General features: G+C 41.0%; 1 protein-coding gene and 1 long non-coding RNA gene across 2 annotated transcripts in view; one reads left to right on the forward strand and one right to left on the reverse strand.

The window, feature by feature from the left end:
• Positions 1-14,198, reverse strand: part of LOC134221316 (potassium voltage-gated channel subfamily KQT member 1-like) — an 802,936-nt gene that overhangs the window by 306,061 nt on the left and 482,677 nt on the right. The window lies entirely within an intron of this gene.
• LOC134221310 (uncharacterized) lies at positions 11,167-12,441 on the forward strand. Its single transcript, XR_009982317.1, has 4 exons — positions 11,167-11,595; positions 11,654-11,748; positions 11,807-11,908; positions 11,966-12,441. It is a non-coding gene; the product is annotated as an uncharacterized LOC134221310 (long non-coding RNA).

The raw sequence follows: 14,198 nt of genomic DNA on the forward strand, positions 1-14,198 counted from the left end.
GAATTTATGTACTTGGGCTCACTGGTGACCACCGATAACCATACCAGCAGAGAAATTCGGAGACGCATCATGGCAGGAAATCGTACGTACTTTGGACTCCGCAAAACGCTCCGATCGAATAGAGTTCGCCGCCTTACCAAACTGACTATCTACAAAACGCTTATTAGACCGGTAGTTCTCTATGAGCACGAGACCTGGACGATGCTCGTGGAGGACCAACGCGCACTGGGAGTTTTCGAAAGGAAAGTGCTGCATACCATCTATGGTGGGGTGCAGATGGCGGACGGTACGTGGAGAGGGCGAATGAACCACGGGTTGCATCAGATGTTGGGAGAACCATCCATCGTTCAAACCGCGAAAATCAGAAGACTGCAGTTAGCCGGGCACGTAGACAGAATGTCGGACAGTAATCCGGTGAAAATCGTTCTCGACAACGATCCGGCGAGAACAAGAAGGCGAGGTGCACAGCGGGCAAGGTGGATCGATTAGGTTCTTCTTCTTCTTCTTATTGGCATTACATTCCCACACTGGAACAGAGCCGCCTCGCAGCTTAGTGTTCATTAAGCACTTCCACAGTTATTAACTGCGAGGTTTCTAAGCCAGGTTACCATTTTTGCATTCGTATATCATGAGGCTAGCACGATGATACTTTTATGCCCAAGGAAGTCGAGACAACCCAAGCAGCACAAATTGTTTCACGACTGAACATTTCACTGTGTTGCAACTATTCGGAAAGAAACAATATTTGCGTATGTGCCATCAAATATAACTCTCTTGCAATCTGAAAAGCGCAAGAGGTGGAGCCTATGGAAACATCCTTCGATTGCAGTAAAATTTCAATATTGATGCAAAATACTACAGCGGAAAAGAATAAAACAAAAATATCAAACTGGATTCAATTTATGGGTCTTGCGATTGATAGTCCTTCACTCTACCACATTACCATTCAACAATTTGAAGGAACTGCACGTTGAATCACCATAAAAACCATACAATTATGAAGTTTTGTACTCGTGTTTCCTGTTACTTGATGGTACCATCACCGGAATAAATTGTAAGTTGTCAAAACGTTGAACGATGCTAAATTAAACATGAAGACACATTCAACTTATCTGCAACTTAATTTAAACAAACAATTAAATTTTGAAAGACGCATTGAAGTTACATGGTAAAAAATATGCAACCTAATGATTTTGTTTCGTGTTTGCAACATGAAGTGCAGTATTCTTTGTTTGTTTGTTTCCAAATGTCAAACACGTACTGCATTGCAATTTTAATGAAACATTGATCACAATTCGAACGTTTTTGACATCTTAATGCAACTTTTTCGTGCTTTGATGTTTTTCCAATGCCTTCAATGAAACTGAATAGAAACAAGGTGCTTTTAGGAAGATGTTGCGTGTGCTACTTGGGAATTTCCAATCCGAAAATTGCCTAGACCGGCACCGGGAATCGAACCCAGCCACCCTCAGCATGGTCTTGCTTTGTAGCCGCGCGTCTTACCGCACGGCTAAGGAGGGCCCTAATCAGGTTCGATCAGGTGGAGGACGATTTGCGGACCCTCCGCAGACTGCGTGGTTGGCGAAGTGCAGCCATGGACCGAGCCGAATGCTCCCCTGTGCTTAAAAGATCGTTTTGGCTATTTTAATAGTCCTCCTAAATTTTCAGCTGATTTGGATATAATTTGATAGTAACGCATCACCTTGTTAAATTTCCTACCCGACCAGTTAGTCATAACAAAATTTTATCACAATTATATCAATATGTGTTATAAATAACAAAACTTGCAATAATTTTGTTATACATTCTCTGTCCAAGATGGAGGAAAGATAGTTTCAAGATCATCATAACATGATTATAACATAATGTGTTCTGTTTATTTTCGCTGAAAAAAAAAATGCCTACATTTTTGGTAGATAGGAATTGGAATAAAACGAAGGTACCACCTTCATTATAACTTGAACCTACATTCAAAGTTGAATCAGCTGGACAAAGTTAATTGCCTACATTATGGATAATCATAATCATTTCAAGAACATAATTTGTTACTGTGTAGGCGGTTTTTACCTCTATTTATGTAACACAACGAGTTATATTTTTGTTCAATAAATAACACATTTAGTAATATTTTTGTTAAAACTAGAAGAGATTTTGTTACAATTTTTGTTATTTTAACTACTAATGGTACATGTTTTATAACAACCGCTGTTATAAAAAAATGCTGTAACAGAATAACAAGCTCTAATATAAATCTGTTACCATCTACTGGTCGGGTATGTTGCTAACGTATGCATGCATTTTTAGAGCTTAATGGGCAATTATGTGGAACGGTTTTGACGTAGGACTTACGTCTCTCTTTACTATACCGGGTGTCATTTCAAAATATTCAAATCGACCGCGTTATGCTGTGTTGAAAGATTTTAAACGTTAATAGCGTTCGTCTCAGTGGACGGATTTCTGCGGTAACAGATTTTAAGTATGCCTTCCATGTCCATGCTTGATAAGACCCGAAAAACTTGTTTCAATAGGCATGAAACTGTTCAATAAAAAACATTGAGATCAAGGGAACCTATAAATGTGGGTACCGCATAATTCTTGCATCATTCCATTACCACGTTCTGATTGGTGCAGACACCAGCGAATGAGCAGCCGCTGGGTCTGCCTAGAAGCCATAAAATAGCGCAACGTGATTTTTTTCCTTTCATTCTGACCGGGACAAGCGAAGCAACCGCATCATCGATTGAACAGCACTCACACCTTTTAGCAGGGAATGAAGTCTGCACCGACCGCTTTTTCGGCTCGACACCATCGAAGCGACCATCATCAGCCGAAACCTAGCCAGTACATCAGCAGTCCACCCCACAGACCCGACAAAGCAGCAATGCTGAGCAGATACCGGCAGCAGCAGAGTCGAGCCGAGACCGGCCGGCATCGGTGCTGAGCCGAGACAGGCTGAAGAAAAGCCACACGATGCAGCATGTATGTCCAAAAAACAAACGGTTCTTCAGAGAGCCAATAATAGAGATCAATATCAATGCTTTCAATACCCTTCGGGATAGAAATTGTACTTGGGTGCCAAATCCAATATTCTAGAGATAAAATTTTATGCGTGATTTTCATAAATAGCGTCAAAACTAACCGTGGATAATTTTTCTGCATTGATACAAAAATATGTAGATAAACATTGTTTGATACTGACCGCACACAAAGCGAACGTGACTGAATGATCGTCCCATGTTACCAATTCTAAATCTCATCACCTGAAATCCCATGTCCGGGTGTTTCCTTCCTTCTACTACTAACAATGTTGTCTCAGAAAAAAACACGTACTTCCCACCTGAACTGCAATTTTAAGCCCGCTTGCCCGGCTTATTGGCCTGTATCTAGCGAAAAGTCCCGTTAGGAAATAGACGCCAGCAGCGAGCAACAAGCGTAAAAAAGAAGAAGCCCTTCTCGAACGCGTTGATGATGATGACGCTTTGGCTGACAAAGAAGCGGGATACAAGACACTAGCTGATTGGCCCACCAATTGGGAAGCAGAGAAGATTCAAAATAAGGTATAAAAGAAAAGTGCATTCGCTCGCAGAGCATTCAGTCTTTTTTATACCATCACTAGAAATTTGCGGTTATTTGAAAAGATCGTTTTCTTACTTTTTGCACTTAGCCGAAGCAAACAGCCTTTTTCAAGGCTCTAAGAGTTAAAAATAATGTTCTCCTTCAGTCGCTATCGCACGGATTAGAAGGCTCTTTAGTGGAAGGGCTGATATACAGTCTACATCCCCTGCTGAGCCAACTTGTGGTTTATTTCAGGCAGTCCTTCAGTGGGAAGGTTGCCACTGTCGAGGCTAATATTTCGTGACCGGACAGATACTTCCTGAATTTTTTTTTGATGATTCTTGTTCGAGGTAGATTTGATTTCTGTGTCGGTTTGATGAGAAGATTTTGCCAAAGAATGGTATGCAACGCCGATTATTTATCCAAAATAGTTGATGTGAGAAATTTGGACATATTATGTATCTTAAAGGCATGGTCAAGTCAAGTCCTACGTCCACTTAGCGGTTATGTCACAGACATTACCCACTGTTCGTTTTTCACAAAGGTTACTGTTTTCATAGTAATTTTCATAAAAGCTTTAAACTGCTTGTGCTCAGTTTAATTACAACCAAATTAGCTAAAAATTCAGGACGATTCTTGAAATAGCAAAAAGCCATCTTTTAAGCATAGGGGAGCAAAAAAGTCAAAATTTGAATCACTCTACTGTCCATACATATCCCTAGAGCCCTTGCCTAATATACACACTTAATTTTTTTCGCCGAGATCTCAGCATTTTTTGTTTATTTTCCCGAGGTGGGCACCGCCGAGTTTCAGCAAACATGATTTTGCCGAAATCTCAGTAAAAGTGACGTTTCAGTTGCTGAGATACAGCAAATATTTTGCTGAGAATCAGCAATAATTGAAATTTTCTACCGAAGTTCAGTTTTGAAGTTTACTGAGCTACAGCGGTGCACAATTCTGTTCCATATTGTTCTGGAATTTAGATCAATTGGTCTAGCAGGTCAACTAAGCCTGGATTCAAACCGAAATAAATCCCTGGTATCAAACCAAAATCAGCGCTGCACATGGGCGGGGAAAAGAAAGTTCATGCAAATATTGTGCATGAAGGAAGCCAAAGCTTTCGTCAGCCTCAAGCTTTTCACGCAGCCAACGGTTTACCAACCTCTCAACGAACTTTGATACACAGAATGTCAGCAAAATAGGCCGGTATTGAGCGGTGTCGCGGGAGGAGATACTGTTTTCTGGGGTCGTAATAAACGCATTGGTTTGATTGACCCAGGCATGATTTAACAGATCAAGGAATGCTATTTTTTACGTTAAGGGGAAGGTAAAAAACATCGGTAAACCGTTGCTTTGGGCAAGAGCCTAGGAAAGCTTGGCTTTCTAAAAGGGCTGGTTGATTGTTGAACCTAGTAGGTCAAGCGGTACTTGAAAGTTCTGGCGTGTCAGGGCCCTAGTGGCTATGAGCTTTTGAAATTCGGCATTGTAGCCACTTACTGATGCGAATGATGCAAATATTCCCCGAGTGCATTGGATTGGGTAGTGGATGCTTCCGTGGAGGTACAAAATTTGAAACTGTGGAATGACCCTCCTTTCTTACGTAATTCTACGACAACAACGGTTCTGGCTGTGTAATGTCGACTAGGCACGTTAGAATGTGATTCATTTTACACGTCAGCTGATGGACAGGGACAATTGACAACAAAAGCTGTTGCTGTTAAGTGCTTCTTTCCACATATCAGTCCGACGAAGGGTTTAATTTATAAATTGGCATCTAGGATGTTATCGATCATTTAGTGATTTGTCAATATCTCATTTCATAAGCTGAATTTGAAATTGTGTTGTATGATTGTATACTGAAGGATTTTTTTTAAATTTAAGATTAACTCAGCTTGCTGCCTGAGCCGACATTTCTGAAACCAGCTTAGTTTAGACTGACAGTACATTTCAAATGTTGATACGACTCTCCTTTCAAAATCTAGCTTTTTTTGTAAAGCTATAAGCTTTAAGAATTTATGGTAGAGGATAAAATCATCTACTTTGGATATTAATTCTTATTTTTTTATCAAGCTTTACAAAAAAGCTAGATTTTGGAAGGAGAGTCGTATCAACATTTGAAATGTACAGTCAGTCTAAATTAAGCTGGTTTCAGAAATGTCGGCTCAGGCGGCAAGCTGAGCTAATCTTAAATCAAAAAAAATCTCCTTCAGTATACAATTATTTTATGGAAATTTAAAAAAGGCAACTCATAGAACCAAACCATCTTTCCTTATGTTTGTCCTTGAAAAAACCAACTGCAAAACGCTGTGGATCGCAAGTTTATTTCACTGGAACTGAACCTGTCAAGCGAGTTATCAAACTTCATGAATTTCCACAAACAGAACATAATGCAGTATGACAATACCCCGGAGGCACACGACCGTCGGAAACGGGTTACAATCCTGCTGCCATGATAGTCTGCCGCAGAAAGGGATGCGCCTTTTTTCCATCAGCACGGTGAATCGTTTCTTCCCCGGGATGAATACAAGCTGCATAGTACATACACAACGGGCTTAGCTCCCCACAGAACGTGCCCCTTTTACCAAAACAAGTACCCCCGGGCCTCCCACCGGCTGGGTGCAACCTTCTCTGAACGTCGGAAAAGCCACGACACACAATATTGCACTCACGCTGCTGTCTCCCGTGCTATAAATAGAAATATCCCACCGACTCCGGCCGGTAACCGACCGACCGCCCGCCCGGTGCGATGCAATGCTCTTCCTGCCTGCCAACCTGACATGACGAGCTGGCACACAGCACCACTATGGGACTATTTATAGGCTCATGTCTCCTCCGGTGCAGTTCCCGGCAGCAGCCAGTACCACTGCCTTGCCTTCTACAGCCGATGCAATGCAATGTGGGGATTGTTGCCGGCGAACAAGATAGCGGCAGCACATTGGGGGAACCCATCTGAGTGCTACAGAGAGCGAACCAGAACTCTGGATGGTTCGGTACAGATGGAAACAGTTTAGTCAGATTGAAACTCGATTGCAGACAAATCGATTGGCGCCCTGTGAGGTAGTTAATAAATGATTGTGCTCCGAGGAGGACAATCCGGCGATTGAGTAAGCGGATGTTGAGATTACATCTTTCGGAATGATTACTCTCCAAGTGGTCTTATGTGCCGCATATTTGAAACTAGAGGATATGATGACTTTGGAAGGCTTCGTTCTGTCATTGTCAAGTATGATTCTCATTATATTATATCATAATATTATCATAACTCCATAATATACTTAGAATTCAATATAGAATTCAATTTCCATGAAAATTTAAAACAAATTTCCGGAAAAACTCGCTATGGGAATCTGGAAAAAATTCACAAACAAAAAATCAAAAGATTTTGCCGCGGCCATCCAGAAAAAAAACCAAAGAAACTAAAAAGTATGGTTATTTTTAAAGGAAACTAATAATTTTTCAAGGATAGAAAGGACAAGAAAAAAAATCCAATTATATTTTAAATAATTTTTCGTGAAAACTCAAAAGAATTTTTCGATAAGAATCGGAAAACTTTTTCTAAATTTTAGGGAAAAAATGTATAGTTATAGTTCTTTATCTGTTAGTTCAGTATTCAGAACCATTATTACTGCGTCCAATTTTGATTCTCCTTGTGGCTTAGTATTGAAACACATCTTCTCTTCAATGAAGAAAACAATCCGATCTCAATCAAAATCTTCAATTTCGTTCTTGTCAATTGAGCAATGATTTACTTTATCTACTGGATTCTTTGCACAAAATCTTCAAACATCCAGGAAGTAGCATCAATACAAATTGTACCATCATCCTGCTCTTGCTCATGCTCAAGAACAAATCAGACACTTATGGCCCATTTCACTGTGTATCGCAACAACTTATGAACTCGGGTAACAATAATCTCCAATCTGTTGCTGCCTCTATGCGGCCACTCGGGCGTTACCGTAATTGAGAAAAATCGTTTGCCCTTCGGTAACCCAATTGTGATCCCATTTTCTCTGTCCCATTACCCAAATCAACAGGCCGTTGATGACTGTCGTCGCCGTCGTACCATCCGTACCATGACTGTCGTCGCCGCATTCGTTCGGAACACGATTCGTTCGTATTTCTCTCGAGAAAATTTGACTTTATGGATACGGTGGGGATGGCCCTGGCAAAGGCCACCCGTTCCACCGGTCGGTCGATATAATTCCGTTTATTGACATATAAAGACACACCGATGCGATTCGGTTGTTTCCCTAAGCAGAAACAATGCACTGATGGTAGCTTCCATTCTGCCGTCGTGGTCGTACTCTCAGCTGGCAACGGTTTTGATGTTCCTCCGGAATGGGGAGCCAAAAGAAAGGTGTCGCCGGCAACAAACGGTTGGGTTTGACGTCCTCGGACTTCAACCGGAAGGAAGTACCGAACCACCCAAACGGGCCAGACCGAATCATGCCAAGGACGACAGAGACCGTTAACATAAACAGCAAAATGCGAAGGTTACCGGAGTTAGAGACGACGTCGTCGTCGAGTTGTGAACGATAGCAAACGCAAAAGGTTAATGGGAAAATGCAACGTGGGTACCCACAAAAAAGAATCCGGCGAAGACGATGACGGTGCAAACGATACGATGAATGAACATGCCCATTATGGGAGTCCTCGTCGTCGTCGGTCGGTTCCGGAAGGTGCCACATTGGCATTTCGGAACGAAGCAACGGATGCAGCCGTCCGCTCGTTCCGGTTGGAAATCAGAAAGTCTTTATTGTTCTATTTGATATGTCATTTGGAACGTTAGACACGTGTTCGTTTATTTGATTCCGGTGGTGGTGCGGTCAACTAATTTGTTTGCGGTTCAATTAGGCAAAAATTTAATTCGACATTAAAATCACGAATTGCCATTTTGTTGGAACGATGCGATTCTCGGAAAACCAATGTGCGTGCGTTTTATTTTTCACATGACCCGCATTTGTCACCTCCATCGTCGACGTCATTAAGACTTTATAACGATGTAATTTGCTCCGACCATTGACTGCCAAACAACGTGCCATAACCTAGCGCGTTAATCATGGAGATGTTTCGTATGTACCTACGTAGCTAGAGCGGAGTTCCGAGCATAAGTTTATATTTTGCATATCTGCTCAACACAGTTCGTTCACGGTCGGTATAGCGAGTTTTCATGCATGTTACCGGTGCCATAATTAAAATTGACATTATTGATTCCTGGACGGGCTAGAGAAGTGCAAACAACGTCAATGCCGGGAAAGGTTGTAGTGATGTGGAAAATATCGAAGTTTATGCAAAGCAACGTGATACCAACGAACTAAGTTTCGGAAATAGTCAATTACTATGACTGGCACAATGTGTAAATATATTAATAAGATTAACGAGACCTGTGCGCCTCCACCGTTCACGATGATTTCATCAGTTTACACTCAAATGATTTTTCTGCGGCTCAAACAGCTCACAGCTCAGTTGATTTAGCACCGCTGGCTGACCACAATTTGAGCATATATGAATTCTCACTGATTTTGAATTATTTTAGGTTTTAACTTTTGTATACGCTTAGTTCATAAGGACCTATACTGTTTTTTTGCATATTTCAAAAATAATCTATGAATCCCAAATGGAAAAAAAATATAATGTAACATTCCTCAAGGGATTCCAACGGAAATCCTCCAAGCATACCGTAGGAAACCTCCAGGGATTTCGACGGAAATATTCCAGGGATTCGGACGAGAATAATGCAGAGAGAATCCGATGGAAATGTTTCAAGGATTCCATTGAGAATTTTCTAGAATAGAATCCTCCGTGAATTCAGACGGGAATATTCCAGAAAGTCCAACGTGAATATTCCAGGGATTCCGTAGGCAGTGCACAGTGTCGGCAGTGTGGTGTTCCAGGGATGAAGAAGCAAATCGTCGAAGGATTCCGAGCAATCTGTCGAGGGATTCTGAAGCAAATTGTCGAGGGACTTCGAATTAATCCTTCAGGGATTCCGAAAAGAATCTTCTAGCGATTCCGAAGAGAATCCTCCAGAGATGTTGAAGCAAATCGTTGAGGGACTCCGAAGCAAATCATCAAAGTATTTCGAAGCAAATCGTCGAACGATTCCGAAGCAATTCGAAGCAAATCGTCGAACGATTCCGAAGCAATTCGTCGAGGGTTTCCGAAGTATATTGTCGAGGGAGTGCGAACTAAAGTTTCGAGGAATTCCGAAGCAAACCGTGGATGTTTTTCGAAGCGAATCGTTAAATTTGTAAGCAATTTGTCTAGGGTTTCCGAAGCAAATCGTCAGAGAGATTCCGAGGCAAAACGTTGAGAGACTCCGAAGCAAATTATCAAAGGATTTGGAAGCAAATCGTTGAATGATTCCGAGGCAAAACGTCGAGAGACTACGAATTAAATCTTCAAGGGATTCCGAAGCAAATCGTCGAAGTATTCTGAAACAAATCGTCAAGGAATTCCGAAGCAAATCTCTGAACGATTCCGTAACAAATTTTCGAACGAATCTGGAAGAATTCCGAATGAAGGGTATCCTCCACAGATTTCCAAAGGTATCCCTCAACGGTACTGAAAAAAATCCTTTGTGAATTTTTCTGGATTCCGGTTGGAATACTTAGATGATACTGAAAAGAATTCTTTAAAAATTCCAATGAGAATTCTTCTCGGATTCTAATGAGAATCCTACTCGGATGCTGATGGGAATTGTAGAGATTATTTATGATATGGTGAATATGGAAGATAATTCTTTTGTCTTCATACTATTTCAGTAATCCATTATGCTATATGTTGAAAATTGATATCACAACTTTTCAAATCCTAGGGAGGCTATTTTTTTTCTTTTTTCTAGAGAGGGCTAAGACCCCCCTAGCCCTCCCTTATTTACGCCAATGTTTGGAACGAAAACATATTGAAAATCTTCAAACCCATTTTTATCAAAACTAAGTGTTTGTCACTTAAACCCCTTTGCGTTTGATCCCCTGAATTCTAAGTGAATTTTGTTCGACGTTTGGAACGAATACTATTTAAAATTCTAAGATAATTCAGGATTGGAAGCTAATATTATTTGCCATTTGTAACGAATCCTATTCAGGGTTCGAGGAGTATTTTGTTTGGGAATCGAAACAAACCGCATTTAGAATTCGAAGCAAATCCTATTCAAGATTCGCGTTCCGAAGTGTTTTCAATTCAGGACTTGAATCAAATCCTATTCAGATTTTGAAGCCAATCCGGACTCAAAACAGGATTCGAAAAAAAAATCCTATTCAAAATTCAAAGCAAATCCTATTTAGGATTTGAATCCTATTAAGTATTCACAGCAAATCTTATCAAGGATTCGAAGCAAATCTTTTTCAGGATTTGTAGCTAATCCTATTTATCTTTCGAACTTGAATTGGTTTTTCTCGGTGAAATAAAAACTCACTTTTGATTTTTTACGTTTCAACCTACTTTGTTTTTTCGGTCATCCTAAGAAATATTCCGCCTTGCGTTAGTTTTCATCGGCGGTTAGCTTATTTCTATTTACATCTAATCCTATTATAAATTTATAGTTCGAACCTCTTCCTATCCGAATCGCTCATGAGCCGTTTGTTTGAACTGGTTGTTACGTTTAAGATAGTAAGTTTTTTGTTACTCGGCAAAAGTCACAAATATTCGAAATACGCAACCAAACAAAACGCTATTGCCGCCTTACGTACCCGCATAACGCACCAACCGCCACTTTGAAAGTGAATCAAAATAATCCACCCCTGCTGAAAACGAAAAAGCCTATTCGCGAAGCGCCGCGGCAACTTGACAGATGAGTCAGTTCACACGCACACCATAAGCAAACACGACATTGGAGTAAAAGAAACGGTACTTTTCATCCGGCACGTCTTCGCGAGTGGTAGCCCCATCGCCATCATCGGGCGGCTACAAATTGGACGGGAAAATTCCATCTACACGGGCGAGGGACCACATGGTGGCCAATTGATTGTTCTCCAGTGGCCGCGTTTCTGTGCCCACGATCCAACGTTCCTTCGTCGTTGGCCAGCAATTGAACGTGAGGTAAGAGAAATTTGGCATTATGGAAGGAGAGGGATTAATCTCAATCTCGTAAAATCAGGTGAAGACACCGGAGCTCCCACCGAGGAAAAAAGAAGGAACCGACTCTCAATATTCCGGGCTCGTCAGGAGCGCCAAAATCTGACGAAAAAACAGGTATAATTTCCCCAATCGCATGAGTATATCGAGAGACCTAACCTTGCATATTACGCAGGACAAGCGGGAAGAATCAGACCACGTGAAAGTGGAGAAGGACAACGATCGTCGGAAGGAGATCGGCCAGTATCCAGATTTTCAAATAACACCCCAGCATTGGGTAAGTCCACCTGAGTGGAAAACAGTCGATCTTTTAATACGGTGCGTGCTTTCATAGGGTGTTTTTGCCGAGCCAGTCCACGGTCAGGTTGCACGATTTAATCATTCCTACCGGACGGGTAGAGGGCCGTCGGATTATTTCGTCTAGGCTGTCAGATTATTCCCACCGGACGGGTAGACGGCAAGTACCGGAACAAAGAGCAGGTGGTCGGAAGGGACCAGAAACAGCCCAGCCGGGTGAGAGCAGCCTCTTCGACGACGGGGGAGATCCAGTGACTCGGAGGGACCCCATCCAGTAGTTGGTCGCACTGGACGGCCAGAGGGGTCTCCAGCAGAGCACTCTCGAAGCAGGCGGGAGGAGGCAGTGGAATGCGGCAGCAAAGCAGTTGTGGCGGGGAGAACTCCGCCGAGAGGATAGATCAGGGGGACGCCCCGAAGACCGTGAGTAAGACAGTATGTGCTTTGTGAGATAGGAAGATAGAGAAAGAAGAAGGCAGAGAGTGAGGAGAAGAGGGATGAATAGGAGGTAGGAAGCATGAGCCTTCCAGTTTGTTGCTTTTTGATCCGCTTTGGGTAGTTCTGCTCTACCGCTACCGGAAGCCCGCAATATGGTTCGTAAGAAAAAGCGTTTAAACCACGGCTCTCTAGAATTGAGCCGGCTCTCAAATGAATCATGGCTCAAATAACAAACACTCGATCAGTCGCTTTATTTTGACGTTTGCTGTTTGTTTGTTTAGGAGCCAGTCCAGGAGCTTATATATCCTAAGCATTTTCTGGCCTTAAATTGAACGAGCTGATAGCGCAGTCGGTATCAGTCTGGATCCTCGACTTGAAAAACAGGGATTTGGAGATGACAGCAAACAACAACAAGCATATCAATCGATAATTGACATTTCCCGTCAAAAATCGTATCTTGTTTTATTGTCTCAGTCAATTTTTTGATTCTTTTAAGGTCAACTTTCCCAACGAACCAATTTTTTCAAGTCTCTAATTATTAATTAATTAAAAATTGAAAACAAAAACTGAAAATGGCTGCACGTGTGAACCGGCCTAAAGAATTGGCCGAATTGGTTTAAAATCGGGCGTATGTTAGGACAACCAGCACTTTTTATATAGGTTCTTCGGGAAAGTTGACCTTAAAAAAAATAAAGAATCGATTGAACAAATAATTTTGATTGAGACGACGCTTTTTGAAAATAAATCTTATTAATACCATTTTTCTAAATAAAGAATTATGAAGAAATTTCTTTAAGGTACAAAACACAATCGTTTAGTAACGGCAGAAATGTCAGTCGCAACGAGCCTTACGTTGTCCTACATCTACCTTGTAGTCGTGTCTTGTAGAAAACCCTCCCGATTTTTGTTTTTTTTTTTCAGTAATTTGGGCAATGTCAAATAACTTCTGTTCTACCATTTTTTTCGCATAGGAAAGTGAAGGAAAAGGTTAAATTTAAATGACGTGCATTCTTCATGAGATTTTTTTTCAAATCCATCCATTAATAAGCCAAGAAAGAATACACTTCCTACTTCAAAGGCATAACGCAAAGGAGGATATGGTTTAGTCTCCCTATTGTAATAGTTGTACTATAATAGTTCACTTGAAATTAATTTATGGCAAACACATTCTTGACTGCAGCTGAGTGAACTTTAATAAATATTAAAATAAAATATTGAAAAAAAAAAAAGGCGGCAGTGGACGTGACAACTTATAAAATTACCTACGATCACCAAACTTCGCTATGTCCCAATGTATTGGGAACCGCGTCAAATCGGATAACGAATATGAGAATTAACAACTAGGACAAACTGAGATAGATTATCAGAGGTGGGCTTGAAAGTTAATTCGAAGAAAGAGGAGGAAACCTGATTGCCAAGCTGGGCAAAAATCGGTTTTTAGTATTAGTAAAACTTGTGGTCAGTTGGACTATCCAAATCTTGTCTCTTGAAGAACTCGAGACAAGTCCAGTCGCGTGTGCTCAAGTTTTTTGGAAAAGTGATTTCTGCAAGAAAAAGTCTCAATATTTGATATTACAATGGTGAACAAATTTTAAATCTCTCAATAGTGAGAAGATTAGATGGAACATTGTATTCTGGTGATTCATACATACTCATGCAATGGCGGGCATAGAAAAACTTTCAATTAATAACTGAGGAAATGCTAATAGAATACTAAATTGAAAAGCCGACCAAGTTCCAGTTGGAATGTAGATCAATTGAAGAAGAAGAAGAAGAAGAAGAAGAAGAAAAGACCCTCACATTGCACTATTTATAAATATGTTCAGTTTGACTTC

The sequence above is a fragment of the Armigeres subalbatus genome, chromosome 3, assembly GCF_024139115.2.
Source record: "Armigeres subalbatus isolate Guangzhou_Male chromosome 3, GZ_Asu_2, whole genome shotgun sequence".
NCBI lineage: Eukaryota > Metazoa > Arthropoda > Insecta > Diptera > Culicidae > Armigeres > Armigeres subalbatus.